Below are 11,836 nucleotides of genomic sequence, written 5' to 3' on the forward strand. Positions count from 1 at the left end.
ATTAAGGGAACACGAGAAAGATTTCTCTATGTCAATTCAAAACAAAACAAACGGACGACTGAATCTAAAGTCTACTAGAGAGAAGATTGGCTCGAACGTCAACTACTGATTGCTCTATCCAACCAGCACATACCGTTTGCTATGATATTGTTTTGCTCATATTGTTTTATTGCCCGGGCATTGCTGCGGAAGAGTGAAATAAAAACTCTTCTTGAAGAAGAAGACTCTTCTGCTTGATCTTTTGATATGGTGAGGGAACAGGTTTTATGCGTTCTTTGAGAAAATGGGGGAAACAAACTGCTGATACATAAATCTTTCACTTTTATTGCCGAAGGCACAAGAGAGGCTATAGCTAGGAAGGATAAGCAAAGGAATCCAGATTCAATCGATTGTTTGAAGCCAAGGTCTCGAGCTAGTCCATCTTTCTATATGAATTTCTTTAAAGAATACTTATCTTATGATCTACTACGAGAGTGTCAAGCGGCGATGGAAGTTGAGTAACTGTCTTGGAAATAGGTAAGTCGGGCACATATTCTAGTTCCGATTCTAGGCTATCTATAGAAGAATGGAGTGTTATAAATTCTACTATTTAAGCTATTGGTGCAGAGGTAAGCAAGCCAGTCTCGGGTGGGAAGTTAGCACTATCAACTCAGGCGGGTCTTCAGTCAAAGAAAAAGAAAGCGGTGGTCTGTACTTGAAAATAGGACTCTACTTCTTGATTGAAATAGGACTATACTAGCATCCGCAAAAGGCAAATCATGACCTATCGTATAGTACTTCGAGTGTCGATCCACAGGGAAAAATGGAAGAACTGGTTGGTTTGCACAAGTTCAAATATCTTGGCCTAACCTAATTTGTACAAACCCGCGACCTAAATTAAAGACTAATTCTAAACTAAAGAAAATAGAAATCGCCTAAGGCGCGTGCGGCCAAGGTCTTCCATAGGAGCTCAAAGGAAGATGTTCTGATACTTTATTTTTACTTATTCAATTCTTTATCTTGCTAAATAGGTCCTTCATCAGTGTTTTATTTTCAGTATCCGAGTTTAATTTAGGAGCTCGAAGGCCGAGTTCTTCATTGATGGCGGATTTCTATTTAGGAGCTCAAAGGAAGAGGTTCTGAGACCAATTCCAATCTTCTATCGTCCGTGCTAAATACCATGAAATAAAGTAGGTTTAGCTTTCAGAGAAGAGATTTCAGTATCTGATTGCTTTTCTGACTGGAATTCTCTAGTTCACTTCACTTCTACGCAATGTCATTTCTTGATTCAAAGTACTTATTTTCTGATTGGAATTTCGATCTCTTGGCAACAGGTTTTGCTTCTGCTGAGGACAAATTGAACAAGCTACTTCTGAAACCAAGTCCGGGTGGGCTTTTGAATTCAGAGAAGGGAATTCCAGTTCTGATTCTAGTCCCTGTGCTCTGTTCAGTTCAGTTCAAGATGGGAAAGTATTGCTTGTTTCCTATAATCCTAAAAGGGGTGCTTGTTTTCCTCGTCCGGGCTCTCCTCTCCCCTTTCTGTGCCAACCTTCATCCCTACTTTTCCGCCAATTCACTAATTTCTATAGTTCAGATCCAGCACTTATATCCCTTATATATATATAGAATTAGGTATCTGCTTTCCATGGTTCCTGATTTTGGTATCTGAATCTTCCTGAATTCAAGTAGAGAATACCAGGGCTTTCTTCTTCTTTGATTTTCCTTGTCGAGTAAGTTCCGACCCACACGAAATGCGTAACAATCTGGGCACTGTCTCGGAGAGAGGCTTGGTGAAATAGACATGTCTGTGAAGATGCGGACTACTTGCACCTGGACAGAAAGACCCTATGAAGCTTTACTGTTCCCTGGGACTGGCTTTGGGCCTTTCCTGCACAGCTTAGGTGGAAGGTGAATAAGGCCCCTTTCCAGGGGGGTGGGCGAGCCATCAGTGAGATACCACTCTGGAAGAGCTCGGATTCTAACCTTGTGTTAGACCCGTGGGCCAAGGGACAGTCTCAGGTAAACAGTTTCTATGGGGTGTAGGCCTCCCAAAAGGTAATGTAGGCATGCAAAGGTTTCCTCGGGCCAGACGGACATTGGTCCTCGAATGCAAAGGCAGAAGGGAGCTTGACTGCAAGACTCACCCGTCGAGCAGAGACGAAAGTCGGCCTTAGTGATCTGACAGTGCATATTATCATATAGAAATAAGCGAAGCATAGCGATTCGTACTACCGGAAAAGTGTCGCTAACTGCTAGGCAATAGAGTCAGCTTACGGGGTGGGGTGCAAGCAAGCGTAGCGAATCACATAGAGTTGCCCCTACCTGCCAGCGCGCAGATAGATAGGGCGGGTGAGCACATGGATGGATGCCTGAGCGGTTGAAAGAGTCGGTCTTGAAAACCGAAGTATTGATAGGAATACCGGGGGTTCGAATCCCTCTTCATCCGCGAGGTCATAAGTTCTCTATTGCCTTATCTATAGATAAGAACGAATCTCCTCGACTGATATGATGGATGGAATGGGTAGAAGGTTGAGGTTATTGTGTGTTGATTTAGTTAGGACTTTGTCTCCCTTCCGTTATCTTACGCCCCGGGTGGATACCTGTGGGAGCTAAGTCGAAGATCTCGGTGTCGTCGTGAGTGGTTGATAAACAACAATTGCAGTTTGATTTAGGGAGTCCCAACCCTGTGAAGCTCAACAGACAAAGAAAACGATAGAGACTTCCGGGTATAGGGTGACGAACTTAATGAATCAAGTATTCAGGTGGCAGAGTTTTTAGCTACATAAGCGCTCAAATTCCTGAATACTTATTGCCCAAAAAATATGATCAACCCCAGGTACATTTATTAGGTTTTGATCTGAGGCTATCCTGGTCTGCAGGACCCAACACAAGTATTCATCCTTTCCAATCTGCAAAAGGTGTTGCCGAAAGCTTACCCTCTTCCACATGGATCCTACAACCGCTATCACTTTTGCAGGAGGGGAATTAAAGAGTTCGCCTCTCGACATCTTGTTTGGTAAGTGGAATTTTGACCTAGGCGCCCTAGTGTTGCCTAACCGTTCGGCCGGAGATGTCGGATGCGAGATCTTTAGCTACTTGTATCAATTTTCCACAGTGTGCTTAGATACAATGGGCTGGCAGCTGAGGCTTGGCAGGATGGGGGAGTTAATTAAGGACGAGGGAGCAGGAAAGAGTTTGTTATTCGCTATTGGCTTAGTACGGCCTATACATAATAGGGCCATGACGGTTTTGGCAAGGCCTTGAACTTCATATATCCCTTTTTTACCCAATCCAGAATACCGATGAAGTCAGATTGAATCATTTTGTCGACCTTTCCTTTGGATTTATTATCATAGGTAGTGTTCGATATCGCCTCTGTGTGGTGAACGCTCGAATGTAGCTAACACCAGTTTTGTCCTCGCGTGGTTGAAGGAGATGCTGCTGCTGGATGGAATGCTTCCGGGGCGCCATGATCCTTCTATCAAGAATAGAATAATCAAGGGCACTAACTGACTGCATCAATCATCGCTCAGTGAGCTATTAATTGCCGCCAATAGTGCTTCGCTTGCATGCAAGGCGGCTAATAAAAGCGCCAGGTAGACGTGCGGAGATGCATTTTGAGTACTGGTGGTACTGGACAAGCTCTAGGGGAATAATCTCTTTCTTATTTCTTTCCTACTTCTTTCCCATGACGACTAGGAACGGGCAAATCAAGAATTTCACTTCAAATTCTGGACCTGAACATCCTGTTGCTCATGGTGTTTCACGATCAGTATTAGAAATGAACAGAGAAGTGGTGGAACGTGCAGAACCACATACTGGATCACTCCAGTGCGGCACGAAGCCGCTGACGCTCAGTAGGCTCCTATGCCGCTAGCACGGTGGAGGTTCCGTAGCACGTCATGAGCACTAGGCAAAGGGACGGTTGAGCAACTCAAGCGAATCGCCCTACCTGACTTTGGATAAAGATAGAAGGGAGAAGGTTGTGAAGGTGGCCTCGTTATCCACACATCTGGTTGGAGGACCGACCAGGGTTTTCACGAGCGTAGGCGGTCCTAGAGTGTCCGTCAAGGGCGCTAGCGCATACCCCGGGGTGATCATCACCACCTGCACCTCACATCTCGGCACTGTGGAACGTGTAACCTGCCTGCTGTCCAAGTCAACCACTAAATTTCCTGTAATTCATAGCGCCTAACAGAACGTAGCAGCAAGGGACAACCCACCCATACAAATAGCTTGCGGGGAGGATGGAACTACTAGCAAAGATCGTATGGTGAAAACGCCGCAGGCACAAAGCATGGTGGGCCTGCGCCGAGGGAGCATAGGGAGGAAAGGGAGCCCGGACGGTGGAAGAGCCAGGGAAGCCGGGTCATTTGACGGAAATGGAAGGTCCGAGCGGCTCATTCATTCTTGAAAAAGAGGGGGGGGGGGGCGAGCCAATGTATCAATGAACAGATACATTCAACGGTATTAAGACAACGCTGCATACACGCGAATTAGCTTCCGAGGTCGAGCAGTCTCAATTTCACTACAAGATTTGCGAATGAATGCTGGGCTGGGCCACCTCAAATGGCGTGAGCCACATGCGGGGAGACCCGCAAGTATGGTTTTTCGGGGGATCCGGCTGGTCGGCGCCCATCCGACTAGAGGGTCTGAGAAATTAATCAAGTACAAAACTTATCTTCAAGCTTTACCTTATTTTGATCGTTTACAGGGTGATCGCGAAGTCACTGAATGAAGTCCTCCCTCCCTTTCTTTCAGAGGTGCTGACCCGCTGCGAGGCAGATATGACTAAGTGACATATTGAATATGGCGACGACTACAACATGTCGTAGAAGGAGATAAGAGGTGGAGCCAACGACCCACTAAGACTCACGTATCTACAACTACATTCCCAAGCGGCAGTCAAACGGAGGCGTGAATGCAAGATGCCAGCAGAATGATCGACCGGACAGAGGCTAGGGCACCTTTCTTCCCACCACGTCCTTCCTTGTGTGTCGAAGATACAAAGCGAGTGCACCAGAAAAGAAGGGGAACTAAATCGATCTATTCCATGGCGAAGCATCCGAAGCATAACTACACACTCACATGATCTTTGCCGAGAGATAGGAGCATTCGGTGGAACCAGTGAACTACACTTGCTCGAAATGAAAGAACTTGCACCTGCTCAACATTCATTCGACGTTGATTCAAAATGAAAGGGGCCCTAAAAATCATATAAATAGGGTTGTAGAAAGACTCATTCGACATTCTGGGGCGCCCGATTCGATCGACGAATTTGGTGAGCTGATCCGCTTTGATCCAGGAGAAAGCCTAGTCAGCCACCTATTTCATGCAGGTCATGTGACCTATTTGGCTGGTGGAGGCTCTAAGTTTAATTTTGCATAAAGCTAGTTTTTCCCTACAACAAAGGAATATTTTTATTTAAGTACCAAGTTGGTTAAAAATTATTGAGAAGGTTCCTCCAACTCAATCCCAAAATAATAGTTATAACCCCACAAATTAATTAAGTAAAGTGATGAGATCAAACCAATAATTCAAGTACCAGATACTCAAGATGTCCATAACCGGGGAGACAGCTAATCATGATTAGTTTGTACACTCTGCAGAGGTTTGCGCACTTATCCCCACAAGACTCGATCTCCATTGGATTTCTCGCACTACATGATGTTTAAGAAACGGATGATCGAGACACAGTCTTTCTGATGCATTAACTCTTTACTCTGGGTAGATAGTACCACCTACTTTCCCCCGACATCTGCTAGCCTACCACTGAAAGAGGTCACACAACATACTCAACTATGCCAGAGCCCATAATGGCTTGTGGCTGCACACGGAAGTTTCTAGCATGAATAATCTTATCATCCCTTTGAGCCTGGTTGCATTCCATAGGGTGATCACATGGGTACTGAGGGATCCCCTTGGGCAACCACTGGGTTCTCCAGGTGCCCGGGCAAACTACTGGGTGCTCCAGGGTGCCCCAACCAATCCACCTAGATGTGTATTAAAGTAGACACCTTAAGTTAAACCTTAGTTAACAATAACTCTCACAACTTTCATGAATTCTCTCAAATCAAATCACGTCTACCAGCATAGCATAGAAGTATAAGCATAACATAGAATTCCCAGGGTTTGAATAAAAGTCAATAGGTTCATACCTCATCAACTACTTCCCAATACCCACATGTTAATCAAATCCTAACCATGCAATGTTTGAGGGTGAAACTAATGCAGGTAAAACTGGGTATGAAAAAGGTATGATCAAAGTGTGAACTTGCCTGTACTGTTGATGAAGATGATTCGCACTCATAACTCCTAATAGTTCTACTCGTCACACTCCGTTCAATCTATCGTGAGCAAGCAATTGCATACATAAGCACTCATGCAAAAGAATCTAAGAAAAGACTTCGGAAAACTTCGAAAACAAGCAATTAACTCTTGCAACATAAAACAATTTCTAACAGTACCAAAATTGGGTGGATATTGTCTTATCAGAAAGTTTAGGTCAAGAGCTTTGATTTACAAAAAGAATCAACCAAATCGGAGTTACGGAACTCAAGTTATGATCAAAAAAAGTTTGAATATGAATCTGAACAAATTTCGTAATTTGAAAATTTGAAAAAGTTGATGTGACAGGTTCACTGGATAGGTGAAAACAAGACAAAACTATAGGCACCGGTTTCATCTAATTTGGATGAACGAGTAAAAAGTTATGGCTATTCGAAAAATCAGGGCCAAGCTGTTTTACGGAATAAAAATAGCTACGACTAAAAAAAATCTAGGTCTAATGTATAAATACATAGACAAATTGATAATCTAATTATTCTACCGTACTAGTCTAGAAATAATAAACTACAGAAGTATAAAACGAAAAAATGAAGAAAGCTACCTTTATAAGGTAGAGAAAAGACGACTTCGGAGAGAGGAGACAATTTTCAGAAGTCCCGCCGGAGAGGAGAAAAATATGTTTTTTTCTTTAATGAATCTAGTCAAACCAAAATATTGATTTAACCCGAATTGGATGATTTTTGGAGGCTCTATGGGTCTATATTTATAGGTGGAAAAGAGGTTTAGGGGTTAAAGGCTAGGCAATGTGGGACTAAACATATACGTACGCAGATGAAATTTGAAAAAGATCATGGGCTAAAAGTTCGACACGGCCGTGCGTTGTAGTTTTTTTTAAAACAAAATTCGGTCAAATGAAAAAACGGCTGACTAGGCCTGGCCCATGTAGGAGAGAAGAAAAAAAATGTTGGGGCGCCCGATGCCACTATGCTGCACATGTGGGCGATAGCGAGTTCCAAGCGCACGTGTAGTTTTTTTTAAGAGAATCAGAAAAAAAAGTAAATAACGAAAATAAAATTAAATTTTACATAGGCATATTCTATATCAAAATTTTCAGAAAAAGGTTCCCTAAATGATGAACATATTTTCAGCGGCAAATAAATTCCACAAAATATTAAATAAAGCAAGCAGTGCTACTTCTGCAATAAAATGTCATAAAAATCATTTTAAAAATACCAAAATAAATTCAAATTTATTTCTCTCCAATTTAATATTGTAGGGAATCATTTTACCCTAATTTCCGTATATTTTATTTTTGGAGAAAAATAATTTGAATAAAATCCAAATAACTCCAAAATGAGAGTAATTTCAAAAGGGACTCTCAATTTGATTCTTTTAAACTCCCAACTCATATTTCACATGATTTGAAGAAGTCATTTTATCTTCTCTCATGAAAATCATTGAGTTGCTTAAAGTTTCTGAATTGAAAAATATATTTCCAAATAAAAATTAAAATCTTTTCAAAACCCCTTACATTTATTTAAAAGAAAGAAGTCATGTCATCTTCTCTCCAGGGTTTTGTGATGAAAAGAATTTGAATTCATGGAGATCAAAATGCAAAGTGAAAGTTTGGGAAAGTCCTTTTATTCCCTCTCATTTAACTTTCAAAAGTTTCAAATTTCACTCAATTGCACTCAAGCAACCACACCACAAATCAAACGATGAATCAAAACTATTTATTTAATATAACATTCCAAAATTTAGAATTTTGGGATGTTACATACATGGAGTGCCCAAGACTATCGTATCAGACCACGAGGTCAAGTTCCTTAGCTACTTTTGAAAGACGCTATGCGCCAAGCTCGGAATCAACCTTTTGTTCTCTTCGGCATACCATCATCAAACTGACAGCCAAACGGAGGTCACGAACCAGATGCTATCCACTCTCCTATGCATGTTGATCAAGAAGAATATCAAGGAATGGGAGGAGTGTCTACCCATCGCCGAATACGCCTACAACCGCGCAAGAAACTCTACTACTGGCAAGTCCCCCTTCGAGGTCGTCTATGGCTTCAACCCGTTGTCCCCATTGGACATTCTACCTCTACCACTACAAGAGCGCATCAACATGGATGCAAGTGCATGAGTGAGCTATCTCAAGAAGATGCATCAAGATACAAGGACACCATTGAGCACCAAGTACAACGACTCGCGGCAAAGCTTAACATCAACAAGCAATCCATGGTATTCAACATTGGAGATCTTGTATGGATACACCTTCACAAGGAACGCTTCCCCAATGAACGCAAGTCCATGCTACGACCACGAGCGGACGGACCTTTCAAGGTGCTCGAACGCTACAACAACATTGCGTACAAGATTGACTTACACGTGACAAGTACTCTATGAGCGACATCTTCAATGTCAAGGATCTCTCTCCCTACCATGGTGATGAGGTTTTTGATCCGAGTTAGGATATTTCCCAAGGGGGGGGGGGGAGATGATGCGGAGCATCCTACGGCCATCCCCATGGACCTACATTCGTCTCCTACGACACCACATGGACCTATGACAAGAGCTCGAGCAAGGGCTATCAAAACTAAAGGTGAACTCACTCCTCTCCGAACTAACACTTTCTACATGTGAGACATGGCTAATACCTCAAGCGGAAACCCTATGTGTGATCAGGTACTTAGAGGGTAGCCACGGGACTACTACATCCAACGGATGAGCTAGCGAGGACACCAAGTACAAGGACCAAGAGAAGGAGCTGCCAGGAGCCTATAGCCATCGGACAATCGGCCTGGACTGGACGTCCAACGCCTGGGGCATCAACCAGACAGCCCAAGGAGCAGCCAGTGGGAACTCTAGCGACCGGACGACCAACACGGACTGGACGTCCAACACCTCCCAGCACCCGGACGACCAGTGTCACACAACAGATGGGAAAATTATCGAAAGTCCAAAGTCTCTGGATGACCGACCACCGGACGTCGAACGTCCACCAGAAATATGATGCCACCTAATCAGAGCAAAAATACCGGATGTTCGACACCCACTGGGCGACGAGATGCTCGCGAGACACTGGACGTCCGGTAGCTATCGGATGACCGACGCCTGTCAGTGCACAACATGTTGGGCCAAGGCCCATGTATCCTTTCGTGACTTTAGACTATGTATACTCCCACTCCTCCCTCTTTCTAGGGTTAGCAATGTGATCGCTCATTTTGGAGATAGAGCTTTGCTCATCCACTTGATGCTTTCTCCTTCAGAGACCGACCTCTATGGAGAAGATCCCCCAAGTGGATTCAAGACCCCTCACGGGAAGACCCCTCAAGACCTCCTCATAGAGAAGAACTACCGCCTCTTGTATCGTCCTTTGTTGCGTTTGGATCTTGTATCATCGTTTATGTTCATGGATGTAGCACATGTGTGATCGTTCCCGTTGATTTTAGTGTTTTTCCTCGTGTTTCCCCTCCTGCTTCCCCTCGCGTTCTTTGTGTTCTTCATAGCATCCCCTCCATTTCATGAAAGATTGGCCTTAGAGTTTCCACCCTACATCATTTCCTCTTTTTTTCTTCTGTTGTTTCCAACTACTAAATAAATATGACTTTAACTGCTGAATTTATATAACTTGAACTGTTTTATGTCTGTTGCAGTAATGCATTCTCAATGATACCTCAGCCTGATGGTAGTGTAACTACTTTCACTAGCAATCACGTCTGCGAAGTTTTTGCACCTGGTCAGCTAATGGAGGGGAATGTAATGGACTTCCTCATTGATGAATGGAAGCAAGACCCCGAAAGGAATGTTGATTTCACATCTGGAAAAAGGATCTTGTTGAGTCCATATTTCATCACGGTAATGATTTAGATCTTTTCTTATGTGATAGAGGAGAGGGGCCCGATCTTCCGATGAGATGATAACTATCAATTTGGTGGAGTCGACTTTGATGTTCCGACTATGAACGTGCAACAACGTTGCATCTTAGCAATCGCTAAGCCAATCTCCTGAGGTTACTAACGATGCCGAAAATACAATCAGCCAAACCACAAAGGTCTATCCTGGCATGCAATCGAAGAACAAACAATAATATGATAATGCAATCTGAATATTGCAAATATATATATGAAGTGCAAATATATATATGAAGTATTGATAGAAGTGGGGATTTGGAAGCGGTCATGGTCTGGTCATTGGACACAAGCGAAGTACATGAAGTTGCAATGGCGAACTATTAACTAAACAAATCCCAAGAAAAAGCTACTAGATGGGTCTACTTATATAGGAGCAAGGGGTGGTGGGCAAGCAGGTGGGAGGACGTCCTAAGGCAACCTAAGACTAAACCTAGGTCATGCCTAAGACTAAACCTAGGTCATACAACGCTCATGGGCCCAAGTGGAGGTGATGCTACACCTTTGGACTTGCAGTTTGTCTCGGATTCTGCTGCTGCATCAGATTGTTTCGTCAATATCTCAATGCTCCAGACGAATTTGAAGGTGAATTCAACTGGGTTGTAAAAGAATCACCCAATTCAGAGTCCGGACGAAAGAGATATTGGCATTTTGAGTCAGGTATGTCTGTGGAGCCCGAATCTGAGTCCAGAACATGAGAGACTTGGACACTATCTTCTCTTGGCCCAAAAGGGACGTGAGAGGACTTTTTGAATAGCACCTAAACTTCTCATTTGCCCTTATCTTCATATGTGAACTATACAAATGTCCCATACACCTACAATTACACCTAGAACAAAAGTCTGTGAAGTATTTTTGTCCTGGATAATATAAATATATTATTCGATATTTTGCATTAGAAATCACCTCACAAATATGCATGTATGCAATATTTTTGGTCGTATCCAAGGTATTCATGTCCTCATCATCCTCCCCTTCTTGAAAACAAACTCGTCCTCGATGTTTCTTAATCTGAAATGTGTCTAACAAAAGAGACAAGGTGTACATGTTGTATATGTATATATGTAATCCATTTTTACTTCTCTTGGTTTTTGCACATATGACACATGTATACATGAGTAAATTTTATAGTTCCTAAAATATAAAGCCAAAATATTATCACAAGAAGTAGAAAACATGAAAATATTGCAACTCAGTTTGCACATATAAGTGAAGCTCTTATTCATATCAAAAGATTGACAATGCTCATCATTAAACCATCCCAACATTGGTGAATAAACCTTACTTGCATTAAATTTAGATGCTACAACATGCTTAAATAATAAAACATGCAATAGGTTATTTGACACAGAATCATCACCAAGATTAGAGGTCATGTCAAAATGATTAAACATTGGCATAATTATTTTCAAATGTATTTGATTCAAATCATATTTATTCCCTGGTTCACATGGTTCTTTTGCATCAACAGTTAATTCAATGGGTGCACTCGACATTGTTGATATTGCATTTGTTTGATCACATGGCAAAGTCAAATCATCAACATGGTCCTCTAAAATAGGTGGTGAGATCAAAGTAGTGGGTAGGTCATCACATGGTGCATTGAAATTGACAAGGAAGTTATCATACTCATGTGGAGGTGGAAGATCAGTACCTTT

The 11,836-nt window shown here is 42.6% G+C and overlaps 1 long non-coding RNA gene and 1 other non-coding gene across 2 annotated transcripts in view; both read left to right on the plus strand.

The window, feature by feature from the left end:
- Positions 1 to 2,167, plus strand: part of LOC119278287 — a 7,224-nt gene extending 5,057 nt beyond the window's left edge. Inside the window, exon 3 of the long non-coding RNA XR_005137694.1 lies at positions 2,044 to 2,167. This is a non-coding gene — a long non-coding RNA (uncharacterized LOC119278287). The remainder of the gene's footprint in view (positions 1 to 2,043) is intronic.
- A 171-nt stretch (positions 2,168 to 2,338) lies between these two features.
- On the plus strand, positions 2,339 to 2,425 carry TRNAS-UGA. Its single transcript has one exon. It is a non-coding gene; the product is annotated as a tRNA-Ser (tRNA).
- The last annotated feature ends 9,411 nt before the right edge of the window (positions 2,426 to 11,836 follow it).

Source organism: Triticum dicoccoides, chromosome 1A (genome assembly GCF_002162155.2).
Source record: "Triticum dicoccoides isolate Atlit2015 ecotype Zavitan chromosome 1A, WEW_v2.0, whole genome shotgun sequence".
Classification (NCBI taxonomy): domain Eukaryota; kingdom Viridiplantae; phylum Streptophyta; class Magnoliopsida; order Poales; family Poaceae; genus Triticum; species Triticum dicoccoides.